General features: G+C 47.8%; 2 protein-coding genes across 3 annotated transcripts in view; both read right to left on the bottom strand.

The window, feature by feature from the left end:
- LOC143768074 (uncharacterized) overlaps positions 1-19,450 on the bottom strand; it is an 804,664-nt gene extending 785,214 nt beyond the window's left edge. The window contains exon 1 of the mRNA XM_077256756.1: positions 19,388-19,450. The gene's annotated coding sequence lies outside the window, so the exon portion shown is untranslated. The remainder of the gene's footprint in view (positions 1-19,387) is intronic.
- The window catches only part of LOC143768085 (oocyte zinc finger protein XlCOF8.4-like), a 61,433-nt gene that overhangs the window by 17,012 nt on the left and 18,881 nt on the right, over positions 1-25,540 (bottom strand). The gene's annotated exons all lie outside the window — the stretch shown is intronic.

Raw genomic sequence — 25,540 nt, 5'->3', positions numbered from 1 at the left:
AAGATGTGATGTGTTTGGTGTCGGAGATCTGACGGACCTGGTCGCAGCCACCGTGACATCCCTTTTAAGAGCGACCGGACCCGGTACTGAGTATCTCCATTGCCCTGGTGGGCAACTCAAGTTTCCCAGACTAATGCATGTTGATCGCTCATTTTTTGCCCCTACTATTTTTTTTCTATTTTTATTTTTTTCACAAAGTTGGCAGATAACCTGAGTTGGGTCTCAAAAAAGGCTTAGGCAAGGGAACCCTTTCCACCCATGCGAACTGCATACCTTCATACCTTCCACCATTGCTAGCTACAGCCAGAGTTGTGGCTCAGAATGCAGTGCTTCTCGAGGTTGCATCACTCGCACATCTGTGGTTCCCCACAGTCGGGTGGTTGGAGAGTTGTGACACAGGGGAAAAATAGAATTAGTCTTACTGGTAATTCGGTTTCTGGGAACCTTCCACGACAGTCACCTTGGAGGTTGTCTCCCCGCCCTAGTGGGGGACAGGAAACACAAAGAGGTTAAATAACCCTCCCCTTCCTGCTATCTCCAGTGTTTTTTCTGGCCATACTAGCGTGAATAGTTACCACCAAGGTGCAGGAATCATCCAATAAATATCATATAGGGAGGAAAATTAGTGCTGTCGTGGAAGGTTCCTAGAAACCGAATTACCGGTAAGACTAATTCTATTTTCTCTAGTCACCTTCCACGACAGTCACCTTGGAGTTAAACCAACGATAATTTCTTTAGGGAGGGACTACGGCCTGTAGAACGCGTCTGCGGAATGTCAGATCCCTGTCAAAATTTAGTCTGTAGTGTCTGATGAAAGTATGTACAGAAGACCAGGTGGCAGCTCTGCATATCTGCTCAGATGAGGCGTTCCCTCTTGCTGCCCATGACGTGGAGACTGACCGGGTATAATGGGAAGCTTTCCTCCTTCTTCTTGGAAGGATTTGGGCAAAATGAGGGCAATACGACATCCTGACCCCTATGAAAATCCGAAACGACTTTGGGAATAAAGGTGGGATCTAGACGCAGGACTATGTTATCTGGATTTAAGGATAGGAAAGGTTCTTGAACAGACAGGGCCTGCAATTCTCCTATGCGCCTAGCCGTGGTAATTGTCTCAAGGAACACAGTTTTAAGCGTTAGGTTTTTAAGGGGTAATGAAGACAAAAGCTCAAAGGGTGGCTGAGTTAGACTATTGATCACTAAATTTAGATCCCAGGGGGGGGGGGGGCCCGACTAAGGAGTCTAGGACGTAATCTGCTTGCAGAAGTCATGAATCTTTTGGTCCAGCTGTGGCCTGCCAGGTCCTGGTCAAAAAAAGAACTAAGGGCCGATACCTGAACCTTTAGTGTACTTGGGGTGAGCCGTAGATCTAAACCCTTCTGGAGGAAGTCTAGGATTTGAGCAATGTTGAGGTGGAAGGGGTCAGGGACACTGGGAAGACACCAGGAAGAGAACTTCTTCCACACTTTTCCATAGATAGCATTGGTCACAGGTTTCCTACTCTATTGGAGAGTTTGGATGACCCTGTCTGAGAGGCCCCTGGCCTTTAAGACAACATCTCAGTAGCCAGGCTGCCAGGCTCAACTTTGAGTCCTGGGTAAAGTAGGGGACCTTGAAAAAGGAGGTTGGATCTTTGAGGAAGAAGTATGAGACCTTCTTTGGCCATGTCCCTCAAGGCGCTGTACCAGCTCCGACCAGGCCACATTGGGGCAATTAGGATTGTCGTGACTTTGTCTGACCGGATCTTCTGCAGAGTCTTTGACAGCATAGGAATTGGTGGAAAGGTGTAAGCCAGGTTGAAGGTCCATGGATGAACGAAAGCATCTATCCCCAGAGCCCCACACATGGGGCTGAGGGAGAAATATGTTTTTGATTTTGCGTTTTGGGAATTTGCAAATAAGTCAACCTCTGGGCTTCCCCATCTCAAGATTAGGGATAGGAAGACTTCTTGGTTCAGGCACCATTCCCCGGGATGGACGTCCTTCCTGCTGAGGAAATCCGCCTGGGTGTTGTCTGAGCCCTTCAGATGTACTGCAGAGATTGAAAGCAGATGTTTCTCTGCCCAGAGAAATATCTGTGCTGCAACTAGCTTCAGACTGGCATACTTTGTGCCCCCTTGATGCCGAAGATAAGTCACCGTCGTTATGTTGTCGGAGTAGACACGGACATGATGGCCTTGGACGAGAGATAAAGCTGCTATCAGTTCTTCCTCTACTGCCTTTAATTCCTTCAGGTTGGAAGATCTAGAACCTATGTCTGAGGACCATAGTCCCTGAAAATGTTTCTTCCACCACGGCACCCTCTTCGGCTGGCATTTGTGTGAAGGACTTTCAGGGGAAGCTGGTCCCAGCTTACCCCCCGCTGAAGGTTCTGGCCCTTTAGCCACCACGAGAAGGCCGACTTCACGTGTCCGGGAAGTGGAATTTTCCTGGATAGAGTGTTCCGATACCACCGTGAGTATAGGAGGACGTGAGTCTGGAGGGTTCGTATATGTGCCTGGGCCCAGGATACTGCCTGAATACACAAAGTTAGGGATCCCAGAATGAGTTGGAGACCTTTGTTGTCTGAATCTGGAGATTCTCTGACAAAGGTCGCGCTGACGATCTTCGGGAACGAAGGACGTTCTATTCTCTGAGTCTAAGAGAATTCCCAGGAATTTTTTCCTTGTGGAAGGTTGTAGGTCCGACTTCTAGAGATTCGGGATCCAGCCTAGGGACTCGAGTATACTTAGCATCTTTGACACATCTTGGTTCAACTCAGATGTTTATGGAGCAATGATGAGCAGGTCGTCTAAGTAAGGGACGAGGCAGATTCCCTGAAGACGAATGAAGATGACTGCTTCTCTCATGATTTTTGAGAATACTCTCGGGGCTGAGGATACTCCGAAGGGAAGCACATTCAACTGAAAGTGAGTGATCCTGCGGTTGTGGGAGACTGCAAACCTGAGGAATTCCTGTGATCCGGATGGATTGGAACATGATAATAGGCATTCCACAGGTCTATCATAGCCATTACCCAGTTTTGCTCTATAAGTGGGATTACCGTTCTGATTGACTCCATCTTGAATCTCTGGTATTTGATAACCTGGTTCAGGGGTTTTAAATTTATGATCACTCTGCATTTCCCGCAGGGTTTCCTTATGAGGAATAGACGAGAGTAATGACCTCTGCCTAAGTCCTGCTGAGGTACATGAGAGATCACTTTTTCTTGCAAGAGATCCTGAATTTGATGGAGAAGGGAGTCCTGGAGGTCTGCGGACTGTTCCGGGGTAATTCTCAGGCATTGGGGGGCTCTCAAATTCCAATTTCAATCCAAATTGTATGGTGTGGTAGATCCACTGATTCGTGGATATGGACTGCCATTGGGTGAGAAACTGCAAGAGTCGGCCCCCCGCCGGAGTGTCACTGTTTATCAGAGGTCTGTTGCTGTTGAGGCACGAGGATATTCCTGCCTCTACTCCCCTTCGGGTAGCTCCATTGATCCATTTTATCTTTTCCCCTGAAGTCCTTCTGGGAGGAATGGTCACGAGGGGGACGGAAAAAATGCTTCCTAACAACTTTTTGTTCGGGAAGCGATTTTTTCCTATCAGATGCCTTTTCAAGGATATCATCCAAGACTGGCCCGAACACATCGTGTCCCTGAAAGGAGATAGCACAGAGTATGGCTTTAAAGGTGATGTTGCCTCCCCAAGACTTCAGCCAAAAGGTTCTCCTGGCTGAGTTAGAGAGGACTAGGGACCGAGCAGCCACATGAACGGATTCCCCTGAGGCATCGGCTAAGTACCCTGTTGCCTTTTGAAGAAGGGGTAGGGAGTCCAGGATTTCCTCTTAGGGTTGACACAGGGTCTTCTTGTAAGCGGAAGGGAGCCGGGAGCCACAAACACCACAATTGTGGCTGGGTTTGTTCTTTGGCGCAGAGACCTTTTCTCCCTAAAAGAGAGAGAGGTATACTAAATGACCCATACTAACACGTCTGAACAGTGTAGGACCCAGCCCAGCTACTCACAGTAGGAGGGTGAACGCTGATGTAGCAGAGGGTTTGTCGCCGTCCATGGTCAAACTGTCACAGTCACACAGAGACACAGCCTCTTACCTGGAGGCTCCTGACCAGGATATGAAGGTATCGAGGTCCAGCGTTAATCGTGTGCTCCTCTTCTCCTTGGTCCGAAGGGAGGCCCATGATGACCCTATGGTGCAGGCGATTCAGCCCCACATGGAATGTAGGAGATGGCGTGCGTTCCAGTGTGGAGCCCCAGGCCGCAAATCGGAAGTGCGCCACTGACGTCACATCCGGCACGCGCGAACCCGGAACTCCACTACACGCCGGGGAGCTCCAAGAGGACCCCAGGAGCACATCACTGCCCCGCTTTACCTCCGGAGGAGGCACGGGAGGGGCGGGAAAAAGGGGGTCCCGAGTCCATGGCAGATGGAGACGGGAGCAGCCGCATGGAGACGGGAGCAGCCGCATGGAGGAGAGGTAGCACCGCCCGACCTCGGCAGCCCAGCTGGTAAAAACTTCCAGGTGCTTCGTTCGCCGGCCACAGCACCACCTGAAAGAACCTCTTCATGCCCCTCTGGGGGACAGGAAAAACACTGGAGATAGCAGGAAGAGAAGGGTTATTTAACCTCTTTGTGTTTCCTGTCCCCCACTAGGGTGGGGAGACAACCTCCAAGGTGACTGTCGTGGAAGGTGACTAGAGAAACAAGGGTGATTGGGGAGCCAACTCTGAGGACTGTACTGTGTGGGATGTCAATGTGGAGGAAAAGGAGGAGAGACCACTTGATGCAGCACTTGCCATCCACTGGAGCACATGCTCTTTCTGGCCCTCATCTACAAAGTGTAGATGAGTGCATCCCGCAGGCTATGTGTCTCAAGGTGACCCAGGACTCTCCCCTTCAATTTCCACTTCCTGCAGACTACAATTCTGTTCAAATAATTTTTATTATAACTTTGAAATTTAATATTAGCATGTGGAAATAATCATATAGTCAGCTCGCAAGGGAATAGGGGTAAGGAGAGGGAGGTAGGTAGGGGGGGTGGGTTTGGGGAAAGGTAAGAACAACATTGTGGACACGCTGTCCATTTTAAACAAAATTTGATAATGATTAACAATTTTTTAACATATTAACATATAGTAACATATAATAGCATATAATAATAGCATATAGCATATAATAAATCGTAATATCCTCACAGGTATGTAGAAGCCATCATCTTTCCTTTAAGGCGATAGGTTGGAGTTTACCTCAACCCATTTCTTCCATTTCCTATCATGTTTCGTATAGTAATTATTTGCTATTGCGAAGTTTTCTTCGTATGTCTTGTGTAAGTTAATTTGGTCTATAATTTCAGTAAAAGCCGGTAAAATCGGATTCTTCCAATGGAAAGCTATGATTTGTTTGACCACAAGGCAGATATGCATGATAAGAGATCTCACATTTGTGTCTATTTTTTCCCAGTTCAGGGACAACAAGGCCATTGCAGGGGTAACTATAATATTACCTGTTAATAATTTGTTAATTAATTTTATGGCTTGCCCCCATAAGGGTTTTACTCGGGGGCATGACCAAAACACATGTAGCAAACTTCCACGCTCTCCACATTCTCTCCAGCATAATGGAGATCCTCCTGACGGCAGATGAGAAAGGCGAGCCGGAGTATAGTACCATCTTGTTATTAGTGTTGAGCGATACCGTCCGATACTTGAAAGTATCGGTATCGGAAAGTATCGGCCGATACCGGCAAAGTATCGGATCTAATCCGATACCGATACCCGATACCAATACAAGTCAATGGGACTCAAGTATCGGACGGTATTCCTGATGGTTCCCAGGGTCTGAAGGAGAGGAAACTCTCCTTCAGGCCCTGGGAACCATATTAATGTGTAAAATAAAGAATTAAAATAAAAAATATTGCTATACTCACCTCTCCGACGCAGCCTGGACCTCACCGAGGGAACCGGCAGCGTTGTTTGCTTAAAATGCGCGCTTTTCCTTCCTCCCGTGACGTCACGGCTTCTGATTGGTCGTGTGCCGCCCATGTGGCCGCGACGCGACCAATCACAGCAAGCCGTGACGTAATTTGCAGGTCCTTCTAGGCATTCAGTATTTTAAAATTACGTTCCGGCTTTGTGATTGGTCACGTCGCGGTCACATGGGCGACGCGACCAATCACAAGCCGTGACGTCACGGGAGGCAGGAGACGCGCGCATTTTAAAATGCGCGCGTGTCCAGCCTCCCGTGACGTCACGGCTTGTGATTGGTCGCGTCGCCCATGTGACCGCGACGCGACCAATCACAAGCCAGAACGTAATTTTAAAATCCTGAAGGACCTGAAATTACGTCACGGCTTGCTGTGATTGGTTGCGTCGCGGCCACATGGGCGACGCGACCAATCACAAGCCGTGACATCACGGGAGGCTGGACACGCGCGCATTTTAAAATGCGCGCGTCTCCTGCCTCCCGTGACGTCACGGCTTGTGATTGGTCACGTCGCCCATGTGACCGCGACGCGACCAATCACAAAGCCGGAACGTAATTTTAAAATACTGAATGCCTAGAAGGACCTGAAAATTACGTCACGGCTTGCTGTGATTGGTCGCGTCGCGGCCACATGGGCGGCACGCGACCAATCAGAAGCCGTGACGTCATGGAAGGAAGGAAAAGCGCGCATTTTAAGCAAACAACGCTGCCGGTTCCCTCGGTGAGGTCCAGGCTGCGTCAGAGAGGTGAGTATAGCAATATTTTTTATTTTAATTCTTTCTTTTACACATTGTTGTTTCGATACCGATACCCGATACCACAAAAGTATCGGATCTCGGTATCGGAATTCCGATACAGCAAATATCGGCCGATACCCGATACTTGCGGTATCGGAATGCTCAACACTACTTGTTATTATTTTATAGTAGGCCTCTTTCAGTGTCATGCAGATGTTTGATGCATAAGTAAAGTGGATTGCATTTTCCCACTGTTCTGGAGTGAACGTTACATTCAGATCCCCTTCCCATTTTATCATATGAGCTAACTTATTAAATTGTGTGTCATTGTTAAACCACCGATATATTTGCTTGTTACTCGAAAATAAATTGTGTGTGGGGTTTTTTAGTAAATTTTTGAGCTTGGTCCTTCAGTACCATGTAAGGGAAAAAGGCTGAGGAGGGTATTTTAAATTTTTGTTTAATAGAGCTGAAGGTGAGAAATGTAACCCCATCATGGATATCATTTAATTTTTGAATCCCATTGTCTCTCCTTATGGGGGAGGGGTTAATATTTTGGGTAAGCATGATAATCTCTATAGGGGTATTTTGGAGGAGGATTTTCCTGTTGGAGCCTCTCTTTCGTTTGGACAATTTATTCCAGGCATATATAATGGGAGAAAAGATAGGGTGATGGGCGTAGGCCTAATAAGGTCTGTTGAGAATATGGTCAAAAACCAATTCTTTGGGAGATTTCCTATGGTTAAGTTCAATTTCAAGGTCAAGCCAATTCGGAGGATCTTCTTTCATGAACCAATACTGGCTTTGTTTTATTAAATTCGATAGGTATAAAGCTGTAATGTTTGGTAAGCCTATGCCCCCAAATTCCTTGCATTTATATAGAATGTTTGTGGAAATGCGGGCCCTTTTTTTATTCCAAATAAACGTATTTATTGTTGATTGGAAGCTAGTCAGGTAGGAAGTGTTGATTTTTAGGGGAAGTGTTCTCAGTATATAAGAGATTTTTGGGATGATAAACATTTTAGTTGCCAATACTCTGCCCCACCATGAGAGGTCTTTAGTACCGAGGAAACCCAGGTCTTTGTTCATATTTTCCAAGAGTTTGTTCAAGTTTTTCTTCATTAATGTGTTTAAGTTTTTTTAAATGATTGTACCTAGATAGTCTAGGTCTCCTTCCGACCAACTGAATGAAACTATATCTTTTATTTTCTTGGTTTCTAATTCCGTCAAGTAAAATGGCAATATTTTGGATTTATTTTCGTTTATCTTAAAAAAGGTAATAGTTGAAAAAAATTGAAGGGTTTTTTGTAGCTCCGAAACTGATTCATAGGGGTCCGTCAGGGTAAACATCATGTCGTCGGCAAAGAGCCCTATCTTATAATGGCGTGTTCGCGTTTGTAGACCTTTTATGGAATTATTTTGCCTAATTGATTGCGCCAGTGGTTCCATTGATAAAATAAAAAGCAGCGGAGATAAAGGGCACCCGTCGTGTACCATTTGAAATGTTAAATGGTGTAGAGGAGTAATTGTTTGCATAAATTTTGGCTGTTGGTTTTGAATAGAGTGCCATTAAGCTGTTGATATATTTTTCATTAAACCCAAATTTTTGAAGTACTGATGTTAAATAAAGCCAATTTAATCGGTCAAAAGCCTTTTCGGCGTCTAGAGTAATAATTACAGATGGCACTTTAGAGGAATGAATCAATTTAATTGAGTTGATAAGTCTTCTAGTACCATCTGGCACTTGACGACCCGTGATAAAACCCATTTGGTCCCCATGAACCAATAACGGCAAATAGGATTTGAGCCTATTTGCAATTAGCTTGGAGTAAATTTTCAGATCTGTATTGATTAAGGAAATTGGCCTGTAATTATTAACAAGGGTTAAGTCCGAATTGTGTTTGGGAATTAAAATAATTGTCGATTCTAACATTTCTGCTGGGAATTTACCTGCGGAACTAGCTATATTAAAAAGGTTTTGTAGATATGGGGAGAGTAATTTGGTGAAGGTTTTATAATATTCGTTTCTGAAACCATCTGGGCCTGGCGCTTTAAAGTCCTTGAGTTGAAGAATGGTTCTTTCTATTTCTTCTAGGGAAAAAGGGGAGGTTAGGTTTTCTAAATCATCAAGGGTCAATTTTGGAAGGCTAATTGAGGTCAAGACTTTTTCAATGTCAGAAATATTGGGAAGTGGGGTGGAGGGTTGGGAATGTAAATTATACAATTTGCTGTAATAATCTGCGAAGGAGTTGGCTATATCTTGGGGATGAGATACCGTTGTACCATTTTTTGCTTGTATTTTGGTGATCCTGTTTACTTGTCTTATCTTTTTTATTCTATTAGTCATGTATCGCGTTGGCTTATTAATTGAGAAATACTGCTTCATTTTGGAAATTTTGACCATGGTGTGGTATGATGAAAAAATGATTTTCTTGAGCTCCTGCCTGAGTTTTAGTAGCTCTGTTTTAATTTGAGTAGATGGGGGGTTTGAATTTAGTTGTTCGCTTTCCTTATCTTTTATTTTATTTTGAATATCTTCAATCTGGATCCTAAACATTCTTTTCCTTTTTGCAGAGATTTGGATCATGATGCCCCTTATGACCGCTTTATGGGCGCACCAATGGGTGAATGGGGTTGTTTCGGTAGGTGAGTTTTCTGTGAAATAATTTGTTAGTGATTTTTCTATTATTGATCTATGATCAGGGTGGTGTAATAGGTTAGCGTCACATTTCCATAGTGGATTTTTATTAATCGTGTGGCCAATTTGAATTTCCGCTGAAACTGGGGAGTGGTCCGAGAAGGTTTTCCTTTCTATAGTAATTCTATGGATCTTGGGGAGTGTAAAGATATCTGATAGGATTAAGTCAATTCGTGACGCTGACTGATGAGGGTCAGAGAAATGGGAGAATTCAATTGAAGTGGTGTTTAGGCACCGAAAGATGTCAAATAATTCATTTTGATGTATCCAATTGTCTAAAGTGTGTGGTCTGTATCTATTTGGGTTGGAGGAATCCATATTTGCATTCGGAACCATATTAAAGTCTCCCAACCAAATCATGGCACCTCTCTTGACTGATATGACTTTTTTATTTACTTTGTTCAGGAAACCTATTTGACCCGTGTTGGGGGCGTAGATATTAACGATTGTGCAAATCTGGTTATTCAGAGAACAAACAAGAATATGAAATCTCCCTTTAGCTTCTTTGATCTCTAGAAATTCAAATGAGATAGTTCCTTTGATGATGGTGACCACGCCAGCTTTCTTTTTTGTGTTGTCAGACTTGTAGATATGTGGAAAGTTTTTATGCGAAAATTTTGGGTTGTCTGTGTGTTTAAATTTGGATTCCTGTATATAAATTATATCGGCATGGCTTTTAATTAGTTATCTCCAAAGGGTGTGTCTTTTGTGTGGACTATTTAAACCTCTTACGTTGTAAGATAATAATTTTAAACTCATTGTGTATAAGCAAACCTGTGAGGATTAACAAACCTATATACTTTAAATAAAAGTAAGAACAATAAACAGTAAACTGAAATGTCCACTTGAAGTGGTCCACTGCGGTGAACCTGACTTCACCTGTTGGGGGGAAAAGTTCGTGTTACTAGCTCCCAAGCAACACCTTCTTGGTTGTTGAACTTATACCCATGTAACATTAACAAGAACGACCAAAGATAGGTATTAGCTTCTTATCGGGATAGTTTCCCATTTAAGTAAACAATAAACTTGATCAAAAACTCTTCATGTTTTACCATCAGAGTCAAGGTGATCCTTATGTCATGGTTGAAGAGGAATACTGATGGAGTGCAAGAAGTCTCTGCCTTCTTCTGGAGAATTAAGAAAGATAAAGTTGCCTTTGTAGTTGACTATTAACTTGAGTGGGAATCCCCACTTATAGGAGATCTCATTGTCCCTGAGAGGTATGGTAATGCTTTGAAAAGTTTTCCTCCCTTCAATCGTTTCTTTGGAGAGGTCAGCATATATTTTTAGTTTTTCAAATGGCTCAGGGAAATGTTTATTTTCTCTAAAATAATTTTGGATTCTTTCTTTTGTTTTGAAGAAGTGCAATCTCATGAGTGTGTCTCTGGGTAGGTCTTTAGGGATGGTGGGCGGTTTTCGCAGCCTATGTATTCTGTCAATTTCTAGCTCTTGCTCCGTTAGGGAGGGAATAATTTTCCTGAATAATTTTTTGGTAAATTCCTCCAGTTTGTTTGGGCCTATGGTCTCGGGGATGCCCCTAATTTTAAAATTGTTTCTGCGATTTCGATCTTCTAAATCCGCTACCTTGAGCGTCAGCTTGTGCAACTCTTTTGTTATGTCTTTGTTTATTTTAGAGGTTAGATCTGGCCTCTCTTCTATTTTTTTAATTCTGTCCTCAAACCTGTCCATCCTTTTGCTGAGGAGGGACAATGAGTCTTCTAGTAATTTATTTTGTTTATCAAATTTTTCATTCATACTATTTTCGAATTTGTCCATTTTCCCTGTCAATTTAGATATAAGAATCCCCACAGAATTCAGGTCAAATCCCTGGGTATCATCTATGTTTGGGTTACTTATTTTTTGCTTGGATTTAGCTGGGCTCAAGTTAGGAGAGGTTTCTGAGACCTCGTCAGATGAGTCATGTGGAGTAGTGTATTTTTCAGCTATAACCTCTGGAATTTTCCTCTTTAAAGAGGTAGATGAATCCATCTCTATAATAGTAGTGGGGGAGGATTGTTTTACTTCATTGCGGTAGAGAGTTTTTCGTGGTCTGATTCTTCCAAATCTTTTAGTGGGGACCTGGACCTATTGGGACTTGTTTTAGTTATCAAGTCTTTTGATGTATTTTGCCCTACCCCTTTAAATTTTTGGGCTTTTTGAGAATTTGATAAGGCCATGTTTGAGAATTGGGGTTTGGCTGAGGATTTACTCATAATTATCCCCGATCCGTGCTCTAGAGTTCAGATAGTAGTAACTAAGACAGTCACAGAATGGGGTAGGAGGGTTGCCCACACTCTAAATCTCCCAGCAAAGTTGGAGTTATATAGACTGATTTATATGTTGTCGTGGAAGAATTTTAGGGAGGATTAGTCAGAATTCTCTACTGGTAACTCTGAAGTAAGAGACAAAGGGTTGCTTATTAGAATAACCCTAAGAATATAATTAGGAGAGAGAAGGTACTATATAGGCAGGCAGTAGTTATGACTATGCAGAGATACAGAGGGGTGTGTAAACTAATACTATTCACCTGGGGTTGATCCTGCCAGAGAAATTAGGTTATAGCTCTTTTGCATTAAAAGCCCTTCAGGCTCCTAACTAGTCGTCAGCAGGATTAGTTGTGTTGTAGTCTCTTCTTCTTGCTAGTGGATCTGGCAGGGTCTTCAGAGCCAACGGCGTTCCGGACCGTCGGTCTCTGTTAATCTCTCTACCCCCTGTGATGCAGCATCCAGCATAAGCTGGAACTCACCACCTCCAGAAATGGCGCTGAAGCAGTCCGGCCGGCTGTCTGAGTCCTCAGCTTGTGTTGCCGGCTTCCGGTGCAGGGACTTTCCCAGCCAGGAGCTGGAACTTACCGCCGATTAGATTTGCAGCTGATCGGGTCCAGCTTGTGTTGTCCGGCGCAGCTTTAACAGGAGCCGGTCGTGTGTGTCGCCTGGTCCGCCGCTGACCACCAATAAAATGGCGGCGTCTTCTGTTTTCTCCTATGATGCGAAGTCCAGGGGAGTGTCGGAGGTGGCGTGAAGCGCTGTCCGTCACTTCACCGGATCCTCCCTGAATCCTTAATTGTTCTTTTCTGCCTCCACCTTTCAGTCCGAGGAGGCTTGGTGCTGTATAGAGATAGGCAGGGCGGTAAATACTCCTATTGTGTCAGATGACGATTTTCTAAGATGGCGCCCGGAGAGCTGGTACTTCTCTAATTAGCCAGGCCGGTGTCGGGGTGAAGGTAATAAACACTGTGACCCGTTAATTCCAGGGGTTCCTCTGTTGTCAGGTGGGTTGTCACAGTACTGGGTGGACAAGCTGAGGAATCACAGTCAATTTAACAGGGAGAAAACCGGCAGGAAAAATGGCTGAGGATTCCTGTCACAAAGATTGACAGGCCTCAAAATGCTGACAGGAATTTCTCTCAGAAGAGACAATTAAGTCACAAATGTAGGCTCTGTTATCCTAGAGAGATACTGGGAACAAATCCTCGATTATTTTTACCAAAGGATGCTGTTTTTCCACGGTTTGAGTTGATTTCAGACGATGTCACTCAGGAGCTTAGGCACCGCACACCTTACACCATTGCTGCCTAGGCCACTCCCCCTGCAGACTACAATTCAAAAATATTTCCCGGATTCGTACATTCCTTAATCGAGAATCTGCAAAAACCCTAGCCCATGCATTCATCATCTCCTACTGCAGGCTCCTGCCTTGTGCCCTCCCTTCTAACAGTCTTGTACCCCTCTAATCCATCCTAAACTCTGCGTCTTTACTAATCCACCTGTCCCCCCCACTTTTCCCTGGCCTCTCCCCTCTGTTAATCCCTTCACTAGCTCCCCATTACCCAGAGACTCCAGTTCAAAACCCTAACCATGACATACAAAGCCATTCAAAACCTGTGTCCTCCATACATCTGTGACCTAGTCTCCCAGTACTTACCTGCACGCAACTTCCGATCCTCACAAGATCTCCTTCTCTACTTCCCTCTTCTCACAATCGCATACAAGATTTCTCCTGCGCATCCCCCTACTCTGGAACTCTTTACCCCGAAATGCCATGCTCTTGCCTTAACCTTAAAAAGGAACCAGAAGAACCACCTCTTCCGACAAGCCTACAACCTGCAGTAACCATCTCTCCACCATAGCGCTGCACAAGCAGCTCTACCCGCCTCTATTGTATCTTCACTCACCCCTTTTTAGACTGTGATGCCTAACGGGCAAGGTCTTCTCTCCAGAGGCGTAGCTAGGGTTTCAACTTAGAGGGGGCGAAACATCTGAGTGGGCCCCTAACCAGCTAACCCTGATTACAGCTACGGTTGTGCACTCTAATTGTGAATATAGGGGAACCTCAGAATATGACCCTACTGTTATTGAAAATAAATCTATATACAAAAACGAACATTGACTTTACCGCCATATTGGACCATATGCACAATAATAATGTCCCCTAAGTTCCCCCATGTACTGCTCCATTATACACAGTATTGTGAGCTTAAAGCTTCCCTATACACAGTATAAGGCCCCCACAGCTCCCCTATACGCAGTATGATGATTCTATAACTCCCCTATACACAGTATGATGTTCCCACTGCTCCCCTCTACACAGTATACCACTGCTCCCCTATAGATAATGAGCCCAATGCTCCCCTATACACAGTATAATGCTGACAGAACTCCACTATAGAAAGTATAATGCCCCCCCAGAGCTCCCCTATATACAGTGTAATGGGCCAACAGCTCCCATATGCACAATATGCCTTCACAGTTCCCTATACACAGTATGATGTCCCTCACAGTTCCCCTGTACACAGTATGATGGGCCCGCAGCTCCCATATACACAGTATGATGGGCCCACAGCTCCCTTATACACAGTATGATGGGCCCACAGCTCCCTTATACACAGTATGATGAGCCCGCAGCTCCCTTATACACAGTATGATGGGCCCACAGCTTCCTTATACACAGTATGATGGGCCCACAGCTCCCTTATACACAGTATGATTGGCCCGCAGCTTCCTTATACACAGTATGATGGGTCCGCAGCTCCCTTATACACAGTATGATGGGCTCGCAGCTCCCTTATACACAGTATGATGGGCCCACAGCTCCCTTATACACAGTATGATGGGCCCGCAGCTCCCTTATACACAGTATGATTGGCCCGCAGCACCCTTATACACAGTATGATGGGCCCGCAGCTCCCTTATACACAGTATGATGGGCTCGCAGCTCCCTTATACACAGTATGATGGGCCCGCAGCTCCCTTATACACAGTATGATGGGCCCGCAGCTCCCTTATACACAGTATGATGGGCTCGCAGCTCCCTTATACACAGTATGATGGGCCCACAGCTCCTTTATACACAGTATGATGGGCCCGCAGCTTCCTTATACACAGTATGATGGGCCCACAGCTCCCTTATACACAGTATGATGGGCCCACAGCTCCCTTATACACAGTATGATGGGCCCGCAGCTCCCTTATACACAGTATGATGGGCCCACAGCTCCCTTATACACAGTATGATGGACTCACAGCTCCCTGTCATTATTTGGATACCCTGGTCATTTACTCATCCTCCGGCGTATTCACTATTTTGTGGTACTGCTGCAGTGCCGCTGCTCAAACTTGTGAGCGCAGCTTCTGACAGGCCAGAAGTTAGAAGCTATGTCACAAGCGCTCAATGTAAGACTATGAGGCTATGTGCACTTGTTGCGGATTTGTGTGCGGATTTACCGCTGATTTCTTGTGTTTTTTGTGCAGATTTCACCTGCGTTTTACCACCTGTGGAATCCTATACAGTAGCAGGTGTAAAACGCTGCGGAATCCGCAAAAAGAATTGACATGCTGCGGAAAATAAAACGCAGCGTTTCTGGATGGTATTTTCCGCACCATGTGCACTGCGGATTTGGTTTTCCATAGGTTTACATGGTACTGTACACCAGATGGAAAACTGCTGTGAATCCGCAGCGGCCAATCCGCACCGTGTGCACACAGCCTGAGAGTGAGAAAGAGGCCAGAACGAGGCTCCCACAGACTCACACTGATTAGTGACCTCTGCGCTGCTCCACGAAAACACTGGAGCCTCGGACAGGACACAAACTGCAGGAGACGGAGCCGAGCGGAGACTTAGGGTATGTGTCCACGTTCAGGATTGCATCAGGATTTTTCATCAGTATTTGTAAGCCAAAACCAGGAGTGGAACAATTAGAGGAAAAGTATGATAGAAACATATGCTCCACTTCTGCATTTATCACCCAGTCCTGGTTTTGGCTTACAAATACTGATGAAAAATCCTGACCAAATCCTGATGCAATCCTGAACGTGGACACATACCCTTAGGGTATGTGCACAAGCTACGGATCCGCAGCAGTTTCCGATGCGTTTACATTACAATGTAAACCTATGGGAAACGAAATCCGCAGTGCACATACTGCGGAAAAAAACGCGAGGAAATGCAGCGGTTTACATTCTGCAGCATGTCAATTCTTTGTGCGGATTCTGCTGCGGATTTACACCTGCTCCAATAGAAAACTGCAGGTGTAAACCCGCAGCGCAATCCGCAATAGAAACCGCGATAAATCTGCAGGAAAAAACGCAGCGGTTTTGCCCTGCGGATTTATCAAATCCGCTGCGGAAAAATCCGCAGTCCTCCACAATACGTGTGCACATACCCTAAAACAGATGAAAATGCCAGAAGGTGAGTATCAGACAGGAGGCAGGGGACATGGATTTTCAGCACCGGTCCAGTAATGAAATAAAAAATAATGCTGGAGTGGTGCTGTAAATGTGATGCAGCTCTTGGTTACTATATGGGGGCTCCTTATACTAATACTCATAAAAGACCCAGGTGGTATGTGTCAGAAGCCCCCTCCCCCCATCTCCAGCCTCCCCAGACAGCAAATATTACGTGATGGATCACATATAACATCGTAACAAAACATTATAATATTCAGCCCCCAGTGACCTTTCCCTCCTCCCTCACTTCAATACCCCCATCAACTCCATCATCTCACATCAACCCCTCAGTGCCCTGTCCCACCTCACCCACCTTCTGCCCTCACAACCACCAAATGGTCTTACATTCACCCCCCAGTGCCCTGTCCCCCGTCCCCCCTCACTCACTTTCAGCGCCCACAATACCCCAACGGTCTCACAGTGACGTACCTGAATTTAAGAAACCTAACAAGTTCCATCCCCATTTACTGATAAAGTTTGCACTGCAGGACCAGGAAGTGTAAGTGAAATGCAAGGATGTGGGCACTAGGACCCAGCGTGCCTGAGCCAATCCCAGCCTGCACAGAGTGAAGAAAAACTGCAGCCAGGAAAAGCTTCATCATCAGGTCAGAGGGGCGAAACCATTCACTGCAGGGGGGAGACTGCAGCCGGTCACTGTGCTAATAGCCAGCGTGCAGAGTCTCCGTCAGACGGGAGAAGACATTATACTGCTCTGCTCCTATGCGGTGTTCTGCCTCCTCACAGAAGTGGCCCTGCCCTGGCTCCCAGTGGGCCCCTTCATGTGACAGGGCCCGGGGCGATGGCTCCCTCTGCCCCCCGTAGCTACGCTACTGCTTCTCTCCTTCTGTATCAGTCAGTGACTTTTATGGTTTAAGATTATGGTACTTGTTTTCATTATGTACACCCCTTTACACATAAATGGTGCTATAACAAATAATAATACTGCTGAGCAGCTGCCAAAGAAAGGGAGTCGAATAGCCCATCCAGTAACACCACAATTACAGTATACTATTCTTACTGTGGTAAAATTGATGCCACTTTGGGCATGTGTGACAATTATCTGAAACGTGGAAACTCCAAGTTGGGTCTCCTTCATGTGTGTTACCTGAATTTGGCAGCGCTCTCAGAGCTCAAGGCCTTCACCTGTCACTCCAGCACCGACCTCCACCCGCAGAGCCGCACTCCACATAGAGAATAATGGAGCCTCCAGCACCGACCTCCACCCGCAGAGCCGCACTCCACATAGAGAATTATGGAGCCTCCAGCACCGACCTCCACCCGCAGAGCCGCACTCCACATAGAGAATTATGGAGCCTCCAGCACCGACCTCCACCTGCAGAGCCGCACTCCACATAGAGAATAATGGAGCCTCCAGCACCGACCTCCACCCGCAGAGCCGCACTCCACATAGAGAATAATGGGGCCTCCAGCACAGACCTCCACCCGCAGAGCCGCACTCCACATAGAGAATAATGGAGCCTCCAGCACCGACCTCCACCCGCAGAGCCGCACTCCACAGAGAATAATGGAGCCTCCAGCACCGACCTCCACCAGCAGAGCCGCACTCCACATAGAGAATAATGGAGCCTCCAGCACCGTCCTCCACCCGCAGAGCCGCACTCCACATAGAGAATAATGGGGCCTCCAGCACAGACCTCCACCCGCAGAGCCGCACTCCACATAGAGAATAATGGAGCCTCCAGCACCTACCTCCACCCGCAGAGCCGCACTCCACATAGAGAATAATGGAGCCTCCAGCACCGACCTCCACCCGCAGAGCCGCACTCCACATAGAGAATTATGGAGCCTCCAGCACCGACCTCCACCTGCAGAGCCGCACTCCACATAGAGAATAATGGAGCCTCCAGCACCGTCCTCCACCCGCAGAGCCGCACTCCACATAGAGAATAATGGGGCCTCCAGCACAGACCTCCACCCGCAGAGCCGCACTCCACATAGAGAATAATGGAGCCTCCAGCACCTACCTCCACCCGCAGAGCCGCACTCCACATAGAGAATAATGGAGCCTCCAGCACCGACCTCCACCCGCAGAGCCGCACTCCACATAGAGAATAATGGAGCCTCCAGCACCAACCTCCACCCGCAGAGCCGCACTTCACAAAGAGAATAATGGAGCCTCCAGCACCGAGCTCCACCCGCAGAGCCGCACTCCACATAGAAAATAATGGAGCCTCCAGCACCGACCTCCAACCGCAGAGCCGCACTCCACATAGAGAATTATGGAGCCTCCAGCACCGACCTCCACCCGCAGAGCCGCACCCCACATAGAGAATAATGGGGCCTCCAGCACCGACCTCCACCCACAGAGCCGCACTCCACATAGAGAATAATGGAGCCTCCAGCACCGACCTCCACCCGCAGAGCCGCACTCCACATAGAGAATAATGGAGCCTCCAGCACCGACCTCCACCTGCAGAGCCGCACTCCACATAGAGAATAATGGAGCCTCCAGCACCGACCTCCACCCGCAGAGCCGCACTCTACATAGAGAATAATGGAGCCTCCAGCACCGACCTCCACCTGCAGAGCCGCACTCCACATAGAGAATAATGGAGCCTCCAGCACCGACCTCCACCCAGAGCCGCACTCCACATAGAGAATAATGGAGCCTCCTGCACCGACCTCCACCCGCAGAGCCGCACTCTACATAGAGAATAATGGAGCCTCCAGCACCGACCTCCACCCGCAGAGCCGCACTCTACATAGAGAATAATGGAGCCTCCAGCACCGACCTCCACCTGCAGAGCCGCACTCCACATAGAGAATAATGGAGCCTCCAGCACCGACCTCCACCCAGAGCCGCACTCCACATAGAGAATAATGGAGCCTCCTGCACCGACCTCCACCCGCAGAGCCGCACTCCACATAGAGAATAATGGAGCCTCCAGCACCGACCTCCACCCGCAGAGCCGCACTCCACATAGAGAATAATGGAGCCTCCAGCACCGACCTCCACCCGCAGAGCCGCACTCCACATAGAGAATAATGGAGCCTCCTGCACCGACCTCCACCCGCAGAGCCGCACTCTACATAGAGAATAATGGAGCCTCCAGCACCGACCTCCACCCGCAGAGCCGCACTCCACATAGAGAATAATGGAGCCTCCTGCACCGACCTCCACCCGCAGAGCCGCACTCTACATAGAGAATAATGGAGCCTCCAGCACCGACCTCCACCCGCAGAGCCGCACTCCACATAGAGAATAATGGAGCCTCCAGCACCGACCTCCACCCGCAGAGCCGCTCTCCACATAGAGAATAATGGAGCCTCCAGCACCGACCTCCACCCGCAGAGCCGCACTCCACATAGAGAATAATGGGGCCTCCTGCACTGACCTCCACCCGCAGAGCCGCACTCCACATAGAGAATAATGGAGCCTCCAGCACCGACCTCCACCCGCAGAGACGCACTCCACATAGAGAATAATGGAGCCTCCACCCGCAGAGCCGCACTCCACATAGAGAATAATGGAGCCTCCAGCACCGACCTCCACCCGCAGAGCCGCACTCCACATAGAGAATAAAGGAGCCTCCAGCACCGACCTCCACCCGCAGAGCCGCACTCCACATAGAGAATAATGGAGCCTCTTGCACCGACCTCCACCCGCAGAGCCGCACTCTACATAGAGAATAATGGAGCCTCCAGCACCGACCTCCACCCGCAGAGCCGCACTCCACATAGAGAATAATGGAGCCTCCTGCACCGACCTCCACCCGCAGAGCCGCACTCTACATAGAGAATAATGGAGCCTCCAGCACCGACCTCCACCCACAGAGCCACACTGCACATAGAGAATAATGGAGCCTCCAGCACCGACCTCCACCCGCAGAGCCGCACTCCACATAGAGAATAATGGAGCCTCCTGCACCGACCTCCACCCGCAGAGCCGCACTCTACATAGAGCATAATGGAGCCTCCAGCACCGACCTCCACCCGCAGAGCCGCACTCCACATAGAGAATAATGGAGCCTCCTGCACCGACCTCCACCCGCAGAGCCGCACTCTACATAGAGAATAATGGAGCCTCCAGCACCGACCTCCACCCGCAGAGCCACACTGCACATAGAGAATAATGGAGCCTCCAGCACCGACCTCCACCCGCAGAGCCGCACTCCACATAGAGAATAATGGGGCCTCCAGCACCGACCTCCACCCGCAGAGCCGCACTCCACATAGAGAATAATGGGGCCTCCAGCACCGACCTCCACCCGCAGAGCCACACTCCACATAGAGAATAATGGAGCCTCCAGCACCGACCTCCACCCGCAGAGCCACACTCCACATAGAGAATAATGGGGCCTCCTGCACCGACCTCCACCCGCAGAGCCGCACTCCACATAGAGAATAATGGAGCCTCCAGCACCGACCTCCACCCGCAGAGCCGCACTCCACATAGAGAATAATGGAGCCTCCTGCACCGACCTCCACCCGCAGAGCCGCACTCTACATAGAGCATAATGGAGCCTCCAGCACCGACCTCCACCCGCAGAGCCGCACTCCACATAGAGAATAATGGAGCCTCCTGCACCGACCTCCACCCGCAGAGCCGCACTCTACATAGAGAATAATGGAGCCTCCAGCACCGACCTCCACCCGCAGAGCCACACTGCACATAGAGAATAATGGAGCCTCCAGCACCGACCTCCACCCGCAGAGCCGCACTCCACATAGAGAATAATGGGGCCTCCAGCACCGACCTCCACCCGCAGAGCCGCACTCCACATAGAGAATAATGGGGCCTCCAGCACCGACCTCCACCCGCAGAGCCACACTCCACATAGAGAATAATGGGGCCTCCTGCACTGACCTCCACCCGCAGAGCCGCACTCCACATAGAGAATAATGGGGCCTCCAGCACCGACCTCCACCCGCAGAGCCGCACTCCACATAGAGAATAATGGAGCCTCCAGCACCGACCTCCACCCGCAGAGCCACACTCCACATAGAGAATAATGGAGCCTCCAGCACCGACCTCCACCCGCAGAGCCGCACTCCACATAGAGAATAATGGGGCCTCCAGCACCGACCTCCACCCGCAGAGCCACACTCCACATAGAGAATAATGGGGCCTCCTGCACTGACCTCCACCCGCAGAGCCGCACTCCACATAGAGAATAATGGAGCCTCCAGCACCGACCTCCACCCGCAGAGCCGCACTCCACATAGAGAATAATGGAGCCTCCAGCACCGACCTCCACCCGCAGAGCCGCACTCTACATATATGGCTTTTCTGTGTGCACAGGACCTGTGATGAGGTCACAGGAGGGGAGGAGTCAGGGGTCACATGATCAGGGGCCTCAGTGTATGCAGGATTCAGCTTTGCTGCTTCTCATGGTGCTGGATGAGGGGAAGTTTCTGTGTGGGGTCAGGAGTGGATGTAGCAGAGCCGTGTGTGTACGAGGTGTATGGAGCGGAGCCGTGTGTGTACGAGGTGTATGGGGTGAGCTGAGTCAGGTGTGTATGAGGTGTACAGAGCAGAGACGTGTGCGTACGAAGTGTGCGGAGCGGAGCCGTGTGCATATTAGGTGTACCTACATGTGTACGAGGTGTACGGGGCAGAGCCGCGTACGTACGAGGTGTACGGAGCGGAGCCGTGTGTGTACGGAGCAGACCTGCGTGTGTACGAGGTTTACGGGTGATGCCGTGTGCCTACGAGGTGTACGGGGCTGAGCCATGTGTGTGCAAGGTGTACAGGGCGGGGCCCGTGTGTGAGCCGTGTGTGTACGAGGTGTACGGAGCGGTGCAACGTGTGTACGAGGTGTACGGAGTGGAACCGCGTTTGCGTACGAGTTGTAATATGTTGCCTTTTTGTGCGGTCGCCGCACACGTCAAATCGCTGCATGCAGACGCATCCGCATAAAACGCATGTCCCTGCATACCCAATGTTAAAGATTGGTAAGCAGGGAAACGCAGGATGCATACAGATGTAGGCGGAGCGTCAGGGAGGAAGTATGCAGCCATCCGCAGCCCTCCTGAACTCAAATGTGAACCCAACCTAACTCCTTGTTCAGTCTAAGAAAGGTGTCTACCGGACACATAGTTGATTGCAGGTATGTATCACAGAGGTCATTGTCCTCTGTGATGTAGAGCTGGAGTAATTGTCATAATCCAGACCGGGAATTGAGTCCTGTTTAACCTTTTCCTGGTCTGATCATGTCAAGGGTTAACTTTTCTCAGCCTCAGACTGGTTTTGGGTTTTGCTATTTATCTCTGTTGCATCCTGCAGGTGGTGTCAGTTATAGTTTTGCCTTTGGCGTGTGTAGCTGATTCTGGTATATCCTGATTTGTCCTGCTGCTTTAGCTGCCTGAACCTGTCTCTGTTTTTTCCCCTGTTCCCATCTTGACTCCGTGTTTCCCTTTAGTGTGCAGACCCCCCTGGTTTTGACTTGGCTTGTATCCTGACCTGTTTTTGTCTTCTGTCTTTGGCTTATCCACTCCTGACTGTTACCGACCTTTTGGCTTTTCTCCGATTCTGTGTTTTGTCTTTTCCTTTGGTACTGCGCTACTGACTATATAGAACCTTGCAGGGATCTTCCCAGTCTGGCTGTAAACACTCTGACACTGTTGATGTCTCATTGCACTCTCCTGAACCTACCGTCAGGCTTCCAGATACCTTCTCCGGGGAAAAGGAGAAGTTCTGTATGCTCAAGGAGAATTGCAAGCTATTGTTTTCCCTTAGACTCCGATCTTCTGGAGATGACAATCAGCGAGTGGGGATAATTATTTCCAAACTTTGGGAGGGACCTCAATCATGGGCTTTTTCTTTACCTGCTACTGCCCCTGAACGTTTGTCTGTAGATAAGTTCTTTGAGGCTTTAAGAGTGATGTATGATGAACCAGACTGGGTCAGGGGGGGCAGATGACATGATCATGGGTCTCTACCAGAGCAAATTCACTGCTGAGCGGTATTGTTCTGAGTTTTAGACGGTTGTCCACAGAGGTGTTTTGGGATGACTCTGCTTTGAGATGTCAGTTCAGGAGAGGACTTTCGGATAATCTCAGCATTGGCCCTCCATCCGCCACCCAGATCCCTGGATTAGGCCATGACCCAGGCCATTCGTATGGCCCGGAGGTTACGTTAAAGAGGAGTTATCCAATGTGAGATTCCTGTATTGCCTGCTAAGTCTGAGATGATGCTATTCATGGAGACCATAGAGGTTGGTGCCACCAACTTCAAGGAGAAGGAGAGGAAGCGACGACGTGATGGGGAATTATGTTTTTGCTGTTGAGATTCGGGACATTGGAAGAAGGACTGCTCCTCCTGTCCATCGATTAACAAGCTTCTGAGTCTGGGTGATTGTCGTGGAGGTCACCCAGACTCTCAGGTACCATTTTCATCATTTCAGAAAGTTTTGTTTGAGGTGGAACTGTGTTATAGAGGTAGTTACGTATCCACTTCAGCTTTTGTGGAATGTGGATCTTCCATAAACTTCATTGACTCAAGTTTGGTGTCCAAGTTAAAGTTAGGGACAGTTAAGCTAGAGACTCCCATCCATATCATTGCCATTGATAAGATACTGTTGGCTCAAAATGTTACTAAGTTTGTCTCTGAGGAGTTCCTCCTCATGGTGGGTTCCTTGCACCAGGAATAAATCTCATGTTAGGTTATGAATAATCCTCCTGTGTGACTGGTTTTGGGGTTCCCCTGGTTACAGAGGCATTATCCTGTTATAGATTGGGGATCTCATGATATTGTTAAATGGGTTCCTAATTGTTCCAATGGTTGTCTTTCTGCTGTTTTTGTGTCTGCCATTAATCTGGAGTGTATGCCGGAGTACCTGAAGGATTTTGGGGACATGTTCTCTGAAAAAGAAGCTGAGGTCTTGCCACCACATTGTCCGTATGATTATACGATTAATCTTATGCCGAGTTCTAAATTGCCCAAAGCCCGTTTTTACAATCTTTCTGGCCCGGAACGTACTGCTGTGAAAAACTATATCTCTGATAGTCTATGCAAAGGTCACATCTGTCTTTCTGTCTCACCTGTGGCCGCTGGATTATTTTTTGTTAAGAAAAAGGATGGTGGTTTACACCCATGCCTCGATTTCCGGAAACTAAATAAAATTATGGTGAGAAACACCTACCCTCTCCCACTCATTCCTGATCTTTATAACCAATTGGGGCAAAGTGGTTTTCCAAACTCGATCTCAGGGGAGCATATAACCGTATCCGCACTCGGGAAGGGATGAGTGGAAAACGGCATTTCTCACCTCTAAGGGCGTCACAATAATGTATAAAATGGAGCAGGATTTTTTACATTCCCTGTTAGCACAGCACTGTGGGCTCCGACTTCCCCTTCTCTCTATGCTTCTGTTGTGTGTGAAGCTATTCCTCTATGCTCTGCCCTTCCTCCAAGCCAGGAATTGTAATTGCGCTTGTAGCTGCACAAATCTCCCTCCAGCTGAAACTGGTCTGATATCCCTCTCAAGACATGAGGTTCTTTGTTCTATTATAGTAAGATATTGGGCCACCAATTTGGGCTAGAAAAATAATAAGTATATAGCTAACTTCCATCAGTAGATCTGTCTAACACTGTAAGCGCGAGCAGCTAAACACAACAAGTACAAAGTGTGGATTTCTCTGGAACCGTGTGGAACAGCTAAAACAAATTTGGTACCAATAGAAAGCTAATTTTAATACAAGATGGATGAGGTGTGTGTTATGACTCTGCCAGATTCTCGAGCGAAGATATGAGAGTTATAAGAATTGTTGGAAAAAACTGTACAGCTGAGGAGAGGGGAGGGAAATGGTAACTCAACCCCTTTAGTGATGTCACAAGGCTGCAGTTATAAGTTTCTGCACTTCACCCAGCATTCAGTTTTGCCTGAGGAGCTGTTCCTATCCAGACCTCCTGATGCACTGGGATATTTGGCTCCGCCTACCAGCATGGTTTTGCCTGCAATGATCTGAGCACATGTGAGTTTTATCTTTCTTCTTTAATCCATGATATTTTATAATTGCTTTGTACATACATACTTTGTCTCATATTGTAACATCTTTATATACCTTTTTATAAACACTGCCTGATCTTTATGGAGTAAAATATTTAAAATATTAGCTTAGTTCTCCTGCTCTAAAACTTACCCTAAGTCTTCTGAAGGGAATTACGCTACTGTTTTGGGTTAGCTTTGGACCCGTTAATCGAAGCTGGTGGCGGCATACCTTATCCTGCGCTTTTGGGAGTCGTTGTAGCGATGGCGACGTTGATAATTTTTGTTCCTGCCTGAGTGGGAGTAGTTATATCGCCCTCGCTGCAGCATACCCAATAGCCAGTACACAGCAGGCAGCCTTTCTGGCGACTAATTACCCTAGGTGCAGTACCTAATCTGACCTGAGTGTAAGGGGGCGCCAGAGAGCTGCAAGTTTTCAAGCGGAACT

The sequence above is a fragment of the Ranitomeya variabilis genome, chromosome 4, assembly GCF_051348905.1.
Source record: "Ranitomeya variabilis isolate aRanVar5 chromosome 4, aRanVar5.hap1, whole genome shotgun sequence".
Classification (NCBI taxonomy): domain Eukaryota; kingdom Metazoa; phylum Chordata; class Amphibia; order Anura; family Dendrobatidae; genus Ranitomeya; species Ranitomeya variabilis.
Note: the sequence above shows the minus strand (reverse complement) of the source record. Positions and strands in the feature narration are given on the sequence as shown.